Source organism: Ursus americanus, chromosome 15 (genome assembly GCF_024610735.1).
Source record: "Ursus americanus isolate L20-20 chromosome 15, mUrsAme1.1.p, whole genome shotgun sequence".
In the NCBI taxonomy this organism is placed as follows: Eukaryota; Metazoa; Chordata; class Mammalia; order Carnivora; family Ursidae; genus Ursus; species Ursus americanus.
Genome location: NC_142141.1, coordinates 23,225,326 through 23,241,896, shown reverse-complemented (window position 1 = coordinate 23,241,896; position 16,571 = coordinate 23,225,326). Strand labels below are relative to the sequence as shown.

The following is a 16,571-nucleotide window of genomic DNA, read 5'->3' as shown; positions in this document are numbered from 1 at the left end:
GACCCTGAGAGCATGACCTGGGCTGAAGGCAGAACTTAACTGCTTAACCGACTGAGCCACCCAGGTGCCCTGATCTGGAGCCTTTAAATATTTTTTCCTTCACCACTGGCAGGATGTTAAGCCTTGTCAGTAAAGGTTCTGGAGACACACTGAAAGGGGAAAGGTTTTCCTTCCAGGTTCTGGTGTGCTCAGGAGCCAGGCCCTTGCCCTTCTGAGGATGGCTTCCGGAGCACCGGGCTCCTGCTGTGTACAGGGACTGGCAGCACCTAGCAGCCAGCAGCTTCCTCCAGTGTCCTATCCTCCCTTGTGTACTTTCATAGCAGAGTGCTTTCAGTGAAGTGTCGTGAATAGCTTTTTCCAGCACCCTAGAGGGAAATTTTCCAGCCTAGAGGGTGGATTTCCAATAAGTTCCACCAGCATGGCATCATAGCCACTTCTCTGCCATTAGGTGGGCCACAAGGCCTGGATCCCAGCCTAGCGTGGGGGTTGGGGGATTCTTCCTTGGATGCTGTATGTTACTATCTTGGCCCTACCAGCAGAGGCTGCTTCTTGTATCTGCTGTTTCTATATTCCTTAGGGTTCTCTTTACTTGTTACTAGCCAATGCCTCATTATCACAGACTCATTATAATCTTTAAACTCTTCTTGTTCAAGTGATGGTGTGGTTTCTCTCTCCTGATTAGACCCACACTGATACAGGGAGTGACCACAAGCTGCCTACTTCTAGGGAAGAGGCTAATGGATCCACCCTTGGCCTAGGTTCAGGGAACACGAAATGGAAGGGATAAATCTAGGCCAGGACCAGTAACTGACTCACACTGGCCCTGAATGAGGGGGCCCACCTTCAGCACGGTGAGCGGAAGGAGCATGGGAATGAGAGCCTGTCTTAGTCTGCTCAGGCCGCTGTAACAAAATATCACAGACTGGGTGCTTTAAACAACACTTCTTTCTCGCAGTTCTCAGAGTTCTGGAAGCCAGAAAGTCCAAGATCAAAGTGCTCGCTGATTCGGTTCTTGGTGAGATTTCTCCTCCTGGCTTGCAGATGGCTGCGTTCTTGCTGTGTCCTCCCATGGCAGAGAGAGCTAGCTCTGGTATCACTTCCTCCTTTTATAAGGGCACTGGCCCTATTGGATTAGGGCCCCACTCTTAAGACTCCATTTAACCTTTATCAACTCCTCAAAGGCCCATCTCCAAACACAATCACATTGGAGGTTAGGGCCTCAACATTTCAGTCCATATACACCATATAGAGCCATATAGACCAGAGTTTGAATTGTAGCCCTATCATTTGCCAGCTGTATAACCTTGGGCAGATTACTTTACCTCTCTAAGCCTTAATATCCTCACTTATAGAACAGGGATAGTTAAGGTGACTATACAATTTTTATCCAAACCTTCTGAGAGTGAAAGGGAATGCCAGGACAGTAGGCATACACCATGAGTGTTACAGGCAAACCAGGACATATGGATTCCTCAAAGAAATCTATTTTGTGGTATCATTGGGAAGAATGTATAGGATACTATATGCAAACTTCCCAGCACATTACTTGGCACAGGATAGACATCAAAAAGTATTAGAATTCTTCTTCTAATTGCTGGAATGGCTCCTGGACTCCCTGGGACTGGCTCCTCCCCTACTGGCAAAATGCTCAACCCTTAACGCTTCACACCTTTTTTCCACCTGCCAGGCATTTCCTTAGGTCCAGTGAAGGCAAGGCTCAACATTTGGTAGCAATGGTCACAACTGTATACTGGAAAGCAAGGGAAAGCAAGATCACTGCACGGTGTACGGGGTGCGGGGCATTAAAGGAAAGGCAGAGGAGAGACTAGGTTAGAGAATTGGGGAAGAGGGGACGTGCATCAGAGAGAGCACAACTTAGTGAGAGGCACTGTTATGGAAACTCATTAGATAGGACAGATGAAGAGAGGAAACTGTGCAGGATTATAGTTCCTGTATGTAAATATCTGCATAAATTCCAGTTATTTACATACAAATAAGCCTGAAATGAACTATAGCAAGTGTTATATAAGTTATCTGAAGGGATGCAGGATTACAGGCTCCCAATGGACATACTGTTTAAAAAATTTCAAATAGCACAGAAGGGTGTACAGGGAAAAGTAAGTCTCCCTCCTACCCTGACTGCCACTGCTTTTTAAACAAAAGGTGTCTATACCCAATTTTGCACCTTGCTTTCCTCACTTCACAAAATATTGTAGAGCTTATTTACTTGTACAGATCCCCTTCATTCTTTTTAGTGATTACATAATGCTATATTATGCAGTGGTACCATAGTTTATTTCACCAGGCCCTATGGCAGAAACCAGTGGTTGGCTGATCCAACCCTCATTCCCAGACTTTTTACTCTTGCTCCTGTAGAGGCCAGATCCCTTAGTACCCTCAATATTTGCTTTCCCATCTTCCCTTGCAGCCAAGTGTGCCCATATGATATGGTTCTGGCCAGTGAGTCAGAAGCAGAAGTCTGCTACAAGGTTTCTGGAAAGCTCTTGCGTTCTTCACAAGGGGAACAGATCCCACTCCTTTCCCCTGCCTGCTGAGAATAGCGATGTGATATCTAGAGTACAACTATGAGGGAAATGCCAAGGGAATCACAGAGATGCCGGTTCTGTGTGCTCACCGAGCCGATGCCAGCTGCAGCTTGTCTGTAGACTTGGTAGGTGAGAAATGTAAGCCCCTCTTCATTTCAGCGACTGCTGCTCAGACTTCCTGGTACTTGCCCCTGACACGGTCTTGATACAGTCCCCCACTGATAGACATACACGTAGCTTCCAATCTTTTAATGCTAAGAATGATGATGTAATGACAGTCCATATACGCCGACCTTTGCTTAAAAGTTTACGTAGAATAAATTGCTATTCATTTTCAATTTTGATAGACTGCCTCTCAAAGAAGACTTATTAACTATGTTTTCATATCTTCAGATCTATGTGTACTACCTGACCCATTCTAATATTATAGGTGGTTTTTAATTTTGTTTTTCTACTTTTCTTTGGCATATTTTCTATAATAAATATGTACCGAGAATCACGGAGAAAAATATTTTTAAAAAGCAGAATTCAGGAATTCTCAGTTCCAGACTACCCAGCAGTTTCCTTACTACTCTTTTAAACTTGGGTAAGTCAATTTATCACTGAACCAGCAGGCTTGGGAAATGGGCCTTTTCTGGCTGACGGTGTTGTGAGGATAGGAATGTATAGACTGTAGTCATGTGTAGATGACAGGTTCCCAGACAAAGGGCTGGAGCCTTCTCCCTGGTATACCTGACCTCTGGACCTCACCTACTGGAGTGACCCTTCTGCAGATGCTGGGGTCAGACTTTGCAAAGAAAGGCCTTTGTAGCTGTTGTCTATTCCCTCCAGAAGGCCAAGTGTCTGTTTTTTGTGTTATAGCCCAGGTACACACAGCTGTCTCACTGCTTTATCCACCAGGGAACCCTCAGCTTGGGAGCAAAGGTTCTGAGCTGAAAGGGCCCTCAGAGAAGCCCATGCAAGGGAAGAGGGGGCTGCAAAGCATGGGGGGCTTGGGGTGCAGGCTTAGCACAGGCAGCCTGGCATCAGGAAGAGTTGCAGACTGGGTGAAGCTGGTCTGCAGACATATTTTATTTAGTTCCTAAAGTGCTCAAAATATTTTTCAATTAGTTGATAACATTTACAAATGCGGAGTGGTGGCACAACAGTGTGAATGTACTTTGAATGCCACGGAACTGTTCACTTAAAAATGGCTAAAATGGTCAGTTTTATGTTCTGTGTATTTTACTACGATTTAAAATCTATTTATAGACTGACATGTAAGTATAGTCGGTCCTATAAGACCAAGAAAAGCATTTTTTAAGAAAAGCATGTTTATGAATAACAACTCCAAATAAAGTTAAAAAAAAGAATAAATTCAACTATAGTCCTCTCGTTTATTTTTTTTAAGGATTTTATTTATTTATTTGACAGAGAGCACACAAGCAGGGGGACCAGCAGCAAGAGAGGGAGAAGCAGGTTCTTGGCTGAGCAAGAAGCTCTATTCGGGGCTCGATCCCCAGACCCCGGGATCATGACCTGAGCTGAAGGTAGACGCTTAACCGCCTGAGCCACCCAGGCACCCCAAGTAGAGTCCTCTTAGAAAGAATATTTTCATTAGAAAATATTTAAAAGTGAGAACCAAAGGGCATGTGGGTGGCTCAGTCGGTTGAATGACCCATTCTTGGTTTCAGCTCAGTTCATGATCTCAGGTGGTGAGACCAAGCCCACATCAGGCTCCATGCTGGGCATGGAGTCTGCTTGAGATTCTCTCCCCCTCCCCCACCCATGTACATGCTCTCTCTCTCTCTCTCAAATAAATAAAATCTTTAAAAAAAAAAGTGAGGACCAAACACTTTTATACCATTAGTAAAAAGTTAAAAAAGAACGGTGAGTAATCCAGATTTGAGTGTCTGCTGAAACACTGGAAGATCTAGAAACTTACCTGTAACTGGCAAGAAAGGCCAGGTAACGCTATTGCAGCAAACCATCACAAAACCTCAATGGCTTAAAACAACAGATTTCCTCCTTGTTTATGTCCTATGACCATTGCAGTTTGGGCAGTTTGGAGGAGTGGCTCTGTGCAAATGATTTTTGCTCTGGGACCCAGGTCGAGGGAGATTCCCCAAATTGCATGATATTGAATATGGGGGTGGTATGGGGAGGGAAGACCTCATCAAATAATCACTAGCTCCAAAGCCTTCTCTTCCTGGAAAAGATACGTGTCCCTTCTGCTCTCGGTGGGTTGGCCAAAGCAGGGCATGTGGTCATGCCTGTCTATAAGGGGGCAGGATAGAATAATCCTTCCAGGCACCTGGAAGAAGGGGAAACAGCTATGTCAGAAAACGATATAATAAGTCATAAAAATGAAAATTACAGCATAGGGAATACAGTCAATAATATTGTAATAATGTCGTATGGTGACAGATGGTGACGACATTTATCATGGTGAGCACTGAGTAATGTATAGAACTGCTGAAGCCCTATGTGGTACATCTGAAATCAATATAACATTGCCTGTCAATTATACTTTGATTCAAAAAAGAAAAAAAAAATATATACAAATGACCACTCAGGACTCTTCAGATAAGGCATGAGCTCTTTGGGCGACCACAGTCCCCACCACCTTAGGGTGCTCCCAGCACCGCAGCCAAAGATCAGAGGACATGTGTCATGCTGTCTTCTGGCTCCTTTTTTCTCTGTCAGACTTCTCTAGGCGTCAGGGACGTAAAGCTGTGTTTAATAAGAGATACTAGACAAACCTGTGTTCAATTCCTGGGTGTTTTGAGCAATAAATCTCTCTGAACCTCAGTTTCTTTCCCTGTAAGACAAAGATAATAATTAGACCTATCTCAATAATTAGCATTATTGTGAGAAATAAGACAATGTTCATAAAATTTTCAGTTCAGTGCCTGGTATATAGTAAGTACTCAGAAGCCACTCTTAGGGATATGCCAAGTTAATTTCTTTTTTTTTTTTAATTTTATTTATTTGAGAGACGCAGAGAAAGAGATCAGGGGGAGGGGCAGAGGGAGAGGGAGAGAGAGTCTCAAGCAGACTCTGCACTGAGCATGGAGCCCGATACGGGGCTCAATCTCACAATCTTGAGATCATGACCTGTGGTGAGATCAGGAGTCTGGTACTTAACCGACTGAGCCACCCCAGTGCCCCCCAAGTTACTCTTTAAATTATATAATACATGGAAAGTTTCTTTTGTTTTTTAAAGATTTTATTTATTTATTTCAGAGAGAGAGAGAGAGAGGGAGCACGAGCAGGGACAGAGGCAGAGGGAGAAGCAGACTCCCCACTGAGTAGGGAGCCTGACATGGGGCTCAATCCCAGGACCCTGGGATCATGACCTGAGCTGAAAGCAGACACTTAACCCACTGAGCCACCCAAGCGCCCCTATGTGGAAAGTTTCTTAATGTAAAAAATTTTAAACAATCGAGATAAGGTGAAAGTTTCCTTCAAACACTTATTATCCATGTCTTCCACAGAGGAAGTAACTACTATTGGATTGCTGTACATTCTTTCTTTCTTTATTTAAAGATTTTATTTATTTGAGAGCGAGAGAGAGCACAAGCCAGGAAGAGAGGCAGAGGGAGAGGGAGAAGCAGACTCCCCACTGAGCAGGGAGCCTGACATGGGACTCAATCCTAGGACCCTGGGATCATGACCTGAACCGTGGGCAAGATGCTCAGCTGACTGAGCCACCCAGGTGCCCCAGATTGCTGTACATTCTTTCGAGACCTTGTTCTATAGTTTCACAAACACTGATAAACACATATGCATATATCATTTTGGGTATTTTTTTTAACCATGCATGACATAATTTGCAAGATGCTCTTTTTAATAAACTACATGCTCTGAGGATTTATGTTATATATGGGTACTATTGTTACATATGTTTTTAAATTTTTAAAATCCTGCAGATTACTAGGATTTGCCATGGATCCCAGAATTCTCAAATCACCTGGAAAACTGTCTCTGTAGCATTACCTGATGGCATGCTTGAGGGCATGAAAGAATATTCCAGCCTTTCTGGGATTTCTGAGGAGGCCAAACCCCTTTTCTTACTTGGGGCTATATTCTTCTTCCCTGGGCAGTATTGACAAGTAGGTAAATGAACATGGGCTTGAAGTCAGAGAGTCCTAGTTTCCAGCCCCAGCTGTGTGACCTTGGGCTAGTTGTTTACCCTCTCTGAGCCTGTTTCTGAGAAATGAGAACTATGGTTGTTGTGAACATTAAATGAGATCCTCTTTATAGAGAATATTCACAAGGTTGCCTGGCTTATGGCCAGCATTCCACAGAGTTTCAGGAGGTGATATGTTTGCAGACAGTCAATGCCAAAAATGAAGGAATCCAATTAGGCATGCGTTTCTGAGCCGGTAAAGGGTCTCTTTAGATTTTTGTATGGTAAGGAGCAAAAGGAAAAGATGGTAGTCTGGTGTGCAAGCCGAATAAAGCTTTGATGCTTCATTTTCAAAATCCCTCATATGTGTAAAGGAATAATTTTTTAAAAATTTACTTTAATTTATTTTTACTAAAGATTTTAAGTAATCTCCACACCCAATGTGGGGTTCTCACAACCCTGAGATCTAGAGTCACATGCTCCACCAACTGAGCCAGCCAGGTGCCCCTATTTTATTTTAATTCCAGAGTAGTTAACAAACAGTGTTATATTAGGTTCAGGTGTACAATATAGTGATTCAACAAATCTATACATCACTCAGTGCTCATCAAGGGTGCTCTTAATCCCTATTCCGTTTGTTGTTTTAAAGATCAAAGTTTCCATATTTATAGTTCCTACACTTAACATCTATACTTAACATTGAATTTCTTTTGAAAAATAATACATGCACATGTTTAAAAAAATGATCAGTACCAAAGCATACTTTGGATGAATGAAAACGAAGCTGTTCTCTTACCCTGGCCCGAGTTCCCTAACCCATTAACAATCATTAACAGTTTCTTGTGACTCCTTCCAGACATGACCTGTGCATGCACAGCAAAACCATCTAGGAATGTGCAGAGATAACTAGAGCAATACAGTATACCTTAATAGAAATAACTGCCTCATGACATTGCTCCCGCTTTTTTACTCTTTCCATGATTCTGCACTGTGCAGATTGCTCTGTAACTGTGCACACAGATCTGCCTCGTTTTCTCTATGGTTGCATGACAGTCCACTGTAAGAGTAGTTCCATATAGCTCCTTATTTGGGTCGTTTCCTGTCTCTTTCTAGTACAAGCTGTGCTGTTGTGAATATTATACTAGATCTTTGTTCACAGGTGAGAGTTTAATAGACACATACAGGCACGTTTTTAAGCATCCTGCATAAATGACTAGCTATGTTTGGAGAACACTGATAGAGTAGATATTCTTAGGATCATTCCTTACCTAATATCCCTTGTCCCCCCAACCCTCCCCCCCATAAACTGTGTTTTCTGGGGTGTTGGCCGTGTTTCTTCCCACCCTGATTCTTATAGCTTTGGGGAGAATTGGCAGGAAGAGAAGGGAGTAAAGTAGTGTACAGGAGGGGTGCGCAGACTTTGCTTGCCAGTGGAGAGAAGGACGAGCGGGAGGCTAGGGACTCTCTCCTATGTGACTCAGGAAGCCAGATCAGGGTCTCTCAGCTTTGGCACTGTTGACTTTTTGGCCGGAAGCTGCTTTGTCATGGCCGGGGTGTGGGGATAGTGGAGGGTGTCTCTCCTGTGCATGTCTGCATCCTGGCCCCTGCCCACTAGATGCCTGTGGTCCCTCTACCCAGTTGTGACTGAAGCCCTAAGTCTCCTGGGAAATCTCCCTTGACTCTCCTGCCTTAGAACCAGTGCTCCAGACAATTCGTTGGTGGTGAATTACCCCCTGAACATTTACTAAGTATCCAGCTCTCGAGTCCTGAGGGTTTTATGATCTGAGTGGGTAAGCTACCACAGGAGAATGCCAACTCGTTCTTTCCTGTGGAAGATAGCAATGGCCACGTGAGGGTTCTTGTCGACGTTCTCTCTCTGGTAATCCAATTCCCCTTCCTTCCTTTCTTTCTTCCTACCTCCCATACACAACACGGGACATGAACATAGTCTTGTTGTACAACTTTCAAATAATACATTATCCTCATCTTTTAACATACAGAAATCAGGAGTTTTGTTTTTTTGCTTTTTTAACATAAATGGGAATTCACTGATTTTTTTTTTTCAATTAACAATCCAAATAACAAACGGAGACGCCGTCCATATCTGTATAGTTCTCATTCCTATTTAAACTGCTGCATGGTATTCTATATTATATGCACATCACTGGTTAATCAGTTTGCCAATTGATGAGCAATTACATTTTCAGTTTTTAAGTATTCTTTTTAAATTTTTAATCATTTTAAAAAATGATCTTATTTATTTATCTGACAGAGAGAGCAAGCACACAAACAGGGGGAGTAGCAGAGGGAGAGAGAGAAGCAGGCCTTCTGCTGAGCAGGGAGCCTGATGCAGGGCTCGATCCCATGACCCTGGGATCATGACCTGAGCAGAAGGCTGACGCTTAACTGACTGAGCCACCCAGGCGTCCCTTAAGTATTCTTTTTTTTTTTTTTAAAGATTTTATTTATTTATTTGACAGAGATAGAGACAGCCAGCAAGAGAGGGAACACAAGCAGGAAGAGCGGGAGAGGAAGAAGCAGGCTCATAGCAGAGGAGCCTGATGCGGGACTCGATCCCACAACGCCGGAATCACGCCCTGAGCCGAAGGCAGACGCTTAACCGCTGTGCCACCCAGGCGCCCCCCTTAAGTATTCTTTTTAAAAACGATTTTATTTATTCATTTGGGAGAGAGAGAGCACAAGCATGGGGAGTGGCAGAGAGAGAGGGAGAAGCTGACTCCCCACTGAGCTGGGAGCGAGACATGGGGTTCCATCCCAGGACCTGGAGATCATGACCTGAGCAGAAGGCAGATGCTTAACCATCTGAGCCACCCAGGCGCCCCACTTTTTAAGTATTCTAACAAGGCTGACAATTCTGCAGTTGCACACGCCAGTATATGCTTCTTTGTTAAAAAAAAAAAGTGTGGCTATAAACCAAGAAGTACTATTATTGTTTTGGATGATGCACACAATTTTAGTAGTGACTGCCAAATAGCCTTGCAAAGAGAGCCAAATGTGGAGCTTAAAATTCGCTCCAAATGTTATTAAGAATAGTCTTGACTCTTATCACAGGCCATCTGGGTTAAATTACCAGTCTGTAAATGTAAAGTTTTGCAAATCTGCTCTCATTAGCATTTCTATTTGGAGAGTGGACTTGTAAAAGGTAATTTCCGAGTCCACCCTTTAAGAACCCTTCCAAGGGCTCTTCCCTGCCATCAGAATAAACTCCAAATTCCTTAGCATAGCGGGCCGGATCTTGGTTGGGGGCTGGTGTCCTTACTCCAAAAAACTTTAGCGGATTCTCTCCTCTGAATTTAGTTCCATCCGGTGCCCTCATAGTCCCAGACGCCTGTTCCCCTCTTTGTGGGACTCCCGACCCAGCAAAGTGCCCCGGTCCATTCAACTGGTGACGGGAAACAGAGACGGCATCCAGATCATCTCTGATCCCAGCCCCTAACAGGAGTTTCATAAACGTTGAATGGGCTGGGCCAATGGGGCAGTGGGACCTGGGGGGGGGGGGGGGCAGAGGGACGCTCTCACTAGGCTCCTGGGGGCGGCCGCGAGTCTCGTCTGGGGCCAGACCCCGCGCAGGGAGAGGGGACGCGCCCGGGTCCCAGCAGGCTGCTGCCGGCGCCCCTTCTCCCCCAACAGAGACGGTCCAGGTGCTTCATTCCCAAATTCTCTGCAAAACTTAACGGTAGTACATGCCTGGAAAGAGAACCGACCGAGGCATCTATGTATTTCCTTACAAAATGCTCATGATGACCAACAGAGGGCCCAATAAAGCCCTGAGAGACGTGTACAGGACGGGGCTGGAGCGCCACTTAGCCCCTGAAGTGCCTCGGGAAACCTCTGGGGTGTCCGTGTAGGAGTTTGACAAATTACCTTTTAAAGACGTAACAACGCGAAAGCAGCCCCCACACCCCCAGCTATACACTGAGTGGCAATGCTGGTGACGCACAAGATGTTGCATTAAGGACCAACCAGAACGGAGACTTTATAGACTACGGTTCCTTGGCAGCAACAGAAGGGGAAGACCTCAGCGAGCTCCCACGAGCCGGCCATCCGGCCAGCCTGCAGCGGCACTTGCCACGAAGAGCAGGGTAGAAATCTGTGTTCTCCAACTCAACAGCGCTTTTCACGTGCGACCTTTTTACAAGATCTTAGGTACACGATCTTAAGTACACGATGGGCGCTGCTTTCCCCTCTCGCTTTCTCTTAAACTGTTGTCTAACAGTAGTGCTGACTAATGGTGAGAGCCAGCAAGTGCCCTTAGGCGGCCGCATGGAAATAAAAAAGTTGCTATAAGAAAAAAAACCAAACAACGGGAACTTTCCCACTTGGTTTCCCTGGTACTAAACTGGGCAGAAAAGGCGGGAGAGGGGCCTCAGGGGCTAGACCCAACAAGTGAGGGGAAGAAAGGAAAGAGGACGGAAGCCCGGGCCAGAAGAACCTCTGAACCTCCCCAGAGGGCACGGCGGCCCTGGGGCTCGGTCTCCTTGGCGTAGTTCAACCCCCGCGTCAATCAGATCCTTCTCGCTTTGCGATTGGCCGGGGTCTCCCTTGGCCTCCCTGGCGCCCACCTCCTGGTTGCTTGGGGTTTACTTCTCCAAAGTACACGGGCCCCACCTTGTGGAGCAACCGCTCCTGTATGGAAAACGGATCTCCGCCCAAGGGAACCCATTTTAACGAATGGGAACGGCCCCACGCATTTACTGGCTACCGTGGGTATCGGTCAAAGAACTTCCCACCCTCTTTTCCGACGTACCTTTAAGTAATTGGTCTCTCTCAGTGCCAATCCGTTACTAGGGAAACGAGATCCTCACAGTCTCATAGGCATGAGTCAAAGCCAATCAAGAGCCACGCCTTCATCCTGAGTCAGTACCCAATTGCTGCTCGAAGAGCCCAGAGGACGCAGTCGGGATTGGTCACTAGCCTGCTCGACCTGGCCGTAACAAGTTAGGCTGAGTCGCTGTTATATAGACCGGCGACGGAGCACGCGTGTGTGCGGACGCAGTTGCGTGAGGGGATTTTGCCTTCTGCTGTGCTGTGGAGCAAAGCTTGTTCCTCTCCCGCTCAGCCGCGCAGGTACGCCGGGGTGTGGGCGGGGCGGGACGGCCCAGGGACGAGGACGAGTTGGGACGCTTGTGAGAGAGAGAAGTCGGAGCGGCGGCGGTGGCCGTCGCGCGAGGCGTGCACCCCACCCCCCCCAACGGCCGCAGGCGGGGGCACGGGCGCGCGGAGTTTCCCCGCCCCCTCCTCGCCGCGCTCCCACCGGCCGGCGCGCGTGGCCGTGTCCGCGTCCGCCGCGTGCGCGTGCCACGCCCAACGGCCGCGCGGGGCGAGAGCGAGCCGCGGCCGCCGCCCGGGCCCCAGGGCGATCTCGGGAACCCGGGGCCCCGCGCGGCCCGCTCCCCGGCCTTTCCCGCCCGTCTGTCTCCTCTCCGCGCGCCCGCAGAGCCTTTCCTGCCCCGGCGAGGGTCTCCAGCTTGGCCCGGACCGGAGGAGGCATTTATTTAGCGGCGGGGGCGACCAGAAAACGCGAGGAGGTTTTTGGCTCGGGAAGCAGAAGTGCAGCTTTTACAGGGAGTAAAGGGGGAGCAGCGAAGGCACGGATGAGTGGAAGTAATAATTACTGTTTTTTTCTGAGCCCTCGCTGTGTGCCAAGCACTGTGCTGAGCAACTTGTGTGGCTCTCTGTACTCCCACAACGGTCCGGCGAGGTAGGTACGGCGATTTTCTTTTTTACAGTGGATTCGGACGCCCAGAGGTGCAGAGACGTAGTCAAAGGCACGCCGACGGTAAGAGGCCGCTATCGGGTGGAACCCAGGCCGTGTGACTGCTAGGCCCCCAGCCTGTTTCCGTCCTTGTGCCTGCGCGGCTCCAGGGCGCCGTTGCTACCGGAGCACGGGTCCCCGGGGGCAGCAGCATCAGCCCGGGGAGGCCAGCTGCGGGGCAGCGTGCGGCGGCATTTATGTTTGAGCCACTTGTGGGCTTCCAGGGAGACGCGGCTTGGAAGTGGGGTTGTGACAAAGGACACGAAGGGCTTTAGGCTTCCTTTCTATGTGTGTTCGCACGGAGAGCTGATGGATGTGCCGCCCGCAGAGCTTCCGGAAAAAGTAGAGACAAAGACGAATAAGTGCAAATGAACGTGAACGGTGTTCCTCCTCCGTTTTGATGCTCAGGGCGGGATGGGGCAAAATTCCCGGCAGCCGAGAGTTAGGCTCTGCTCTTAGACCTTGAAACCCTTTTTTGTCTTTTCTTAACCGGGGCAGACTTTTGAGAAAGACCTTCGGGAAGATAGTTTAACTTCCTCGTTTTGTAGTTGGAGAAAATGCGGGTCAGAGCGATGAGTTTCAGATCTCGCCCGCATGTGTGTGTTGAAATGTGAAGTTGGAATGGAAAGGATGGTGCCCAGTTAAAATATAAATTTAACCACTGGAGCTTATGCTAGGTGAATTACGGGTGACTGAGGCGTGTAGGAAATCTTGCCCTTAGGGCAGTCGGGATCTTCTGTGGATGAAAGCCTCTCTCTTCATTCTCTCTCTACATTCAGTTCATTTATTTCGCGTTTACTGTTAGGCTCCTGTGTATATTTGAGTATGGAAGATACCGTCAAAGACGAGCATGCATTTGCGATTTTTAAAAGCCAGTATGCTCCCTGGCTTTATAAAATGGTTGCAGGTCCAGACCATTACTTGACACCACAAATGTCTTGAGATAAAACTAGTAAGTTTTGGCACTACCTCTTCTGAACTAATTTTCTTGGAATGGCTTACAACCTTTTTTTTTTTTTTTTTAAAGAGCCTTTAGGATTAGTCTTTTAAGAAGTTTTTGCAGTCAGAGGAACACAATATTTCCATCCTTGCAAGTAAATTAAAAAACTACAAGAAAGCTTAATATTTGTAAGTGTTTCCATTTACACCCAGTACTTTCCATGTTTCTTAACAGAAAGTAACAATAAAGGATCAAAATACTGTATGGCCCAAGTTCTTTAGTTGGTGTTGCCATAACTAACAGATCGCTTTAGAATATAACATTGTTTTACTTAGAACGTGCCTTCATGTAGCAATTCTAGTTACATTTATTTAGATGGCGTTACCTTATTGAGTTACTGGCATTTTAGGTTTCAAATTTTAGAAGATAATGACATACATTTAAACTGTTAACTTGGAGTCCAGCTAATGGTGTTATTGCTCAGAGTAAAATATATCAGAATGAAATTTCCTTGTGCATTAATTGAGAGAGAACTTTGATTCCCTTTCAAATATTTTTTAGCCTGTTCTTTCGCTCAGGCAAGTGGTTATCAGTTGGGTAGGAATTTGAAAACTGGTAGTTTACAGTTAGTAGCCTGGCATATCTCTTGTGCATGCATTTATTAAGAACAAATGAAGCAGATTGTAATAATAGAAGACCGGTGTGCCTTCCTTCTGCCCAGCCAAGTCAGGTTACTTTTGTTGTTAAATCCTTTCTAAGTTTTTGTACTTCTGACTGATAGAAAAATAGGCAGTCTTTGTTCTTTATTTAACTCACATTCAGTTTGCTGTTCTCAGCTGACGGTCTGCTAAGGGTGCATCAGAAGATTTGGTAATGGTTGCTGACCTTTCTCGCAGTAGCTATTTTTCTTGTAATTTTCATTATTTTACTTGTTTTACTTTGCCTTGAAAGTAAAGGGTAGAGGTTAGTTTAGGTTTTTATAGGTTTGTGAATTGTATGTGGTTCATAGGGTGGATGGGGCAATGTTAAAAGATGAATTTAATATAAAGCCTGAATTTGTGACAGAAACCAATTTTTTTGCTACTTTAATAAAATTACCTCTATGATCTTTCAAGATTTTGTATAAGATTTTTAAAAAATGATATTTTAGAATTCAGATATGCATTATATATTCGTTTGCAGAGGGAGAGAATTGTTGGAGTAGGTGGGTTTAAAAAAAAAATGCCCTCTTACCCCCCCCCCCAGTGGGAAAAACCTTTAGTTGCAACACTGTTCTTCCAGCCACAGAGTTAAATTTAGACTCAACAATTGTAGTCTCACTTGTAGTTGGTGGTCACACTGGTGGTTAATTAGGTTTATATGTTTTTAAATCTCAAAAATCAGCTTTTTCCTTTTTTATTTAAGTATTTTTGGACACCCTGTTTGGCCTTGGTGGGGAAGGCTGAATTGCAAGCCAGGTGATATGGTAAAGAGCTAGGAATAATCTGCCATGAAGAGGGGGCTTTATAAAACAGAAAATAATTCAAAAAATTTTTACAAGTTGTGGCCTTAGTAAATGTCTTTAGATGACTTTGATTTCTTCTTTTGTCCTCTGGCAGTCAGTCAATCATGTAATATTTAGCTGTTCAGCTTGCTGTATTTCAGTTATTTAATAATAATTACTTTTTAGAGATTTACTTTAGAGAGAGTGCCAGTGAGCTGGGGGGGGTGGGGGGGGGAGGGGGGAGGGAGAGAGAGTCACAAGCAGACTCTAGTGAGTGGAGCCCCATTCAGGCTTGATCTCACAGTCTTGAGATCAGGAACTGAGCCAAAACCCGAGAGTCAGCCGCTTAACTGACTGAGCCATCCAGGTGCCCCAGGTATTTAATAATTATTAAAGTAAATGTTAGAGGTGGTTCAAAGAAAGGGGCTTCCTAGATGGGACAGACTTCTACTCTGTAGGGATGTCATCCTTGGTGGCTGTTAATTTAAGTGGGTGTGTAACAGCATCATTGTGTATTTGTATAGCCCTTTTATCTTCTATAAGTGCTCTTACATAGCTTAGTATTCTTATGTTTTTGCTTATAAAGAGAACTGAAGCTCTGAAACTCATTTTCTTATTCAAAAAAGTCAGAAAGATTCAGAGTCTGGAGGGTATGAGTGTGACAACTACTTAACTTTCAGGCTTTTTTAGGCTGTTCCTCAAGTATACCCTCTGTGGACTGAGCTTGCACAATACTGCCTCATCTATGTATGAAGTCATGGATATTTTATTCTTGGGTTGTAATTCAGTGTTATCTAGCTTTGCTTTTTTACTTATTTTATTGCTCACGTTGTTCCAGTTTTGGCCCTTGTGTCCTTTTAATGGTCCCCTGTTTTGTTTTGTTTTTTTAAAAGCATTTTCTTAATCAGGCATTTAAGGCTCACCTTGTATTTTGCCTCTCCCAGCCCTAGAGTCAACCATTTCTCCAAGGAGCTACAACTGAGAATTTTGAAGGGAAATGACAGGTGATAAATGTGAAGAGTTTAGAAAGTAGATTGAGTGGTAGATCCAGTGATGGTGATATGAGCGAGTGCATGGGCAAGGGCGAAGACAGAGGGACGAGCAGACTCCCTGCTGAGTGACTCCTCGGGCTCTTGGGACGCAATCCCAGGACCCTGAGATCATGCCCTGAGCTGAGGTCAGCCACTTAACTGACTGAGCCACCCAGGCACCCCATTGAGTTAAATTTTAATATGATGTGATGCATGAACTGAGGCTCATTTTTTCCCTATATATGGATGTGTAATTGTTCCACCAGTTGTTGAACAGAGTATCCTTTTTCTGTTGAATTATCTGCACTTAACGTTGAAAATCCCAGTTTTCCATTTATGTGTCAGTATATCTCATAACTGTTCTGTTCTGTGGATCTATTTGTCTGTTTTTACATCTAGACTATTTTAAAAATAAATGTACCTATGAACAATATCTGATGTTTTTGTGTATACTAAAAACACTTCTAAACATGTTCAAAAGCATACAGTACATATTCAGCGACTGACTTCTCATTTTAGTATTGTTTTTGAGATCTATTTCATGCTGACTTTGACTGCTATAAATAGGATGACTTTATGTCTTGGTTTTCCAGGGACAGCCCTAATTCACTCCAGTTAACCTGACATAATTATAAATAGTACTGCTTTTTAATCTTTTAAGTGCCCCATATTATCTTAGATACA

At 45.1% G+C, this 16,571-nt stretch overlaps 1 protein-coding gene across 3 annotated transcripts in view; it reads left to right on the top strand.

Moving 5' to 3' along the window:
• Positions 1–11,590: 11,590 nt before the first annotated feature.
• G3BP1 (G3BP stress granule assembly factor 1) overlaps positions 11,591–16,571 on the top strand; it is a 37,493-nt gene continuing 32,512 nt past the window's right edge. The window contains exon 1 of one of the 3 annotated variants that reach the window (XM_045815356.2): positions 11,591–11,745. The gene's annotated coding sequence lies outside the window, so the exon portion shown is untranslated. Of the gene's footprint in view, positions 11,746–12,029; positions 12,380–12,435; positions 12,458–16,571 lie in introns of those variants that run through there. The other 2 variants (XM_045815355.2, XM_087867839.1) reach the window with 2 other exon arrangements.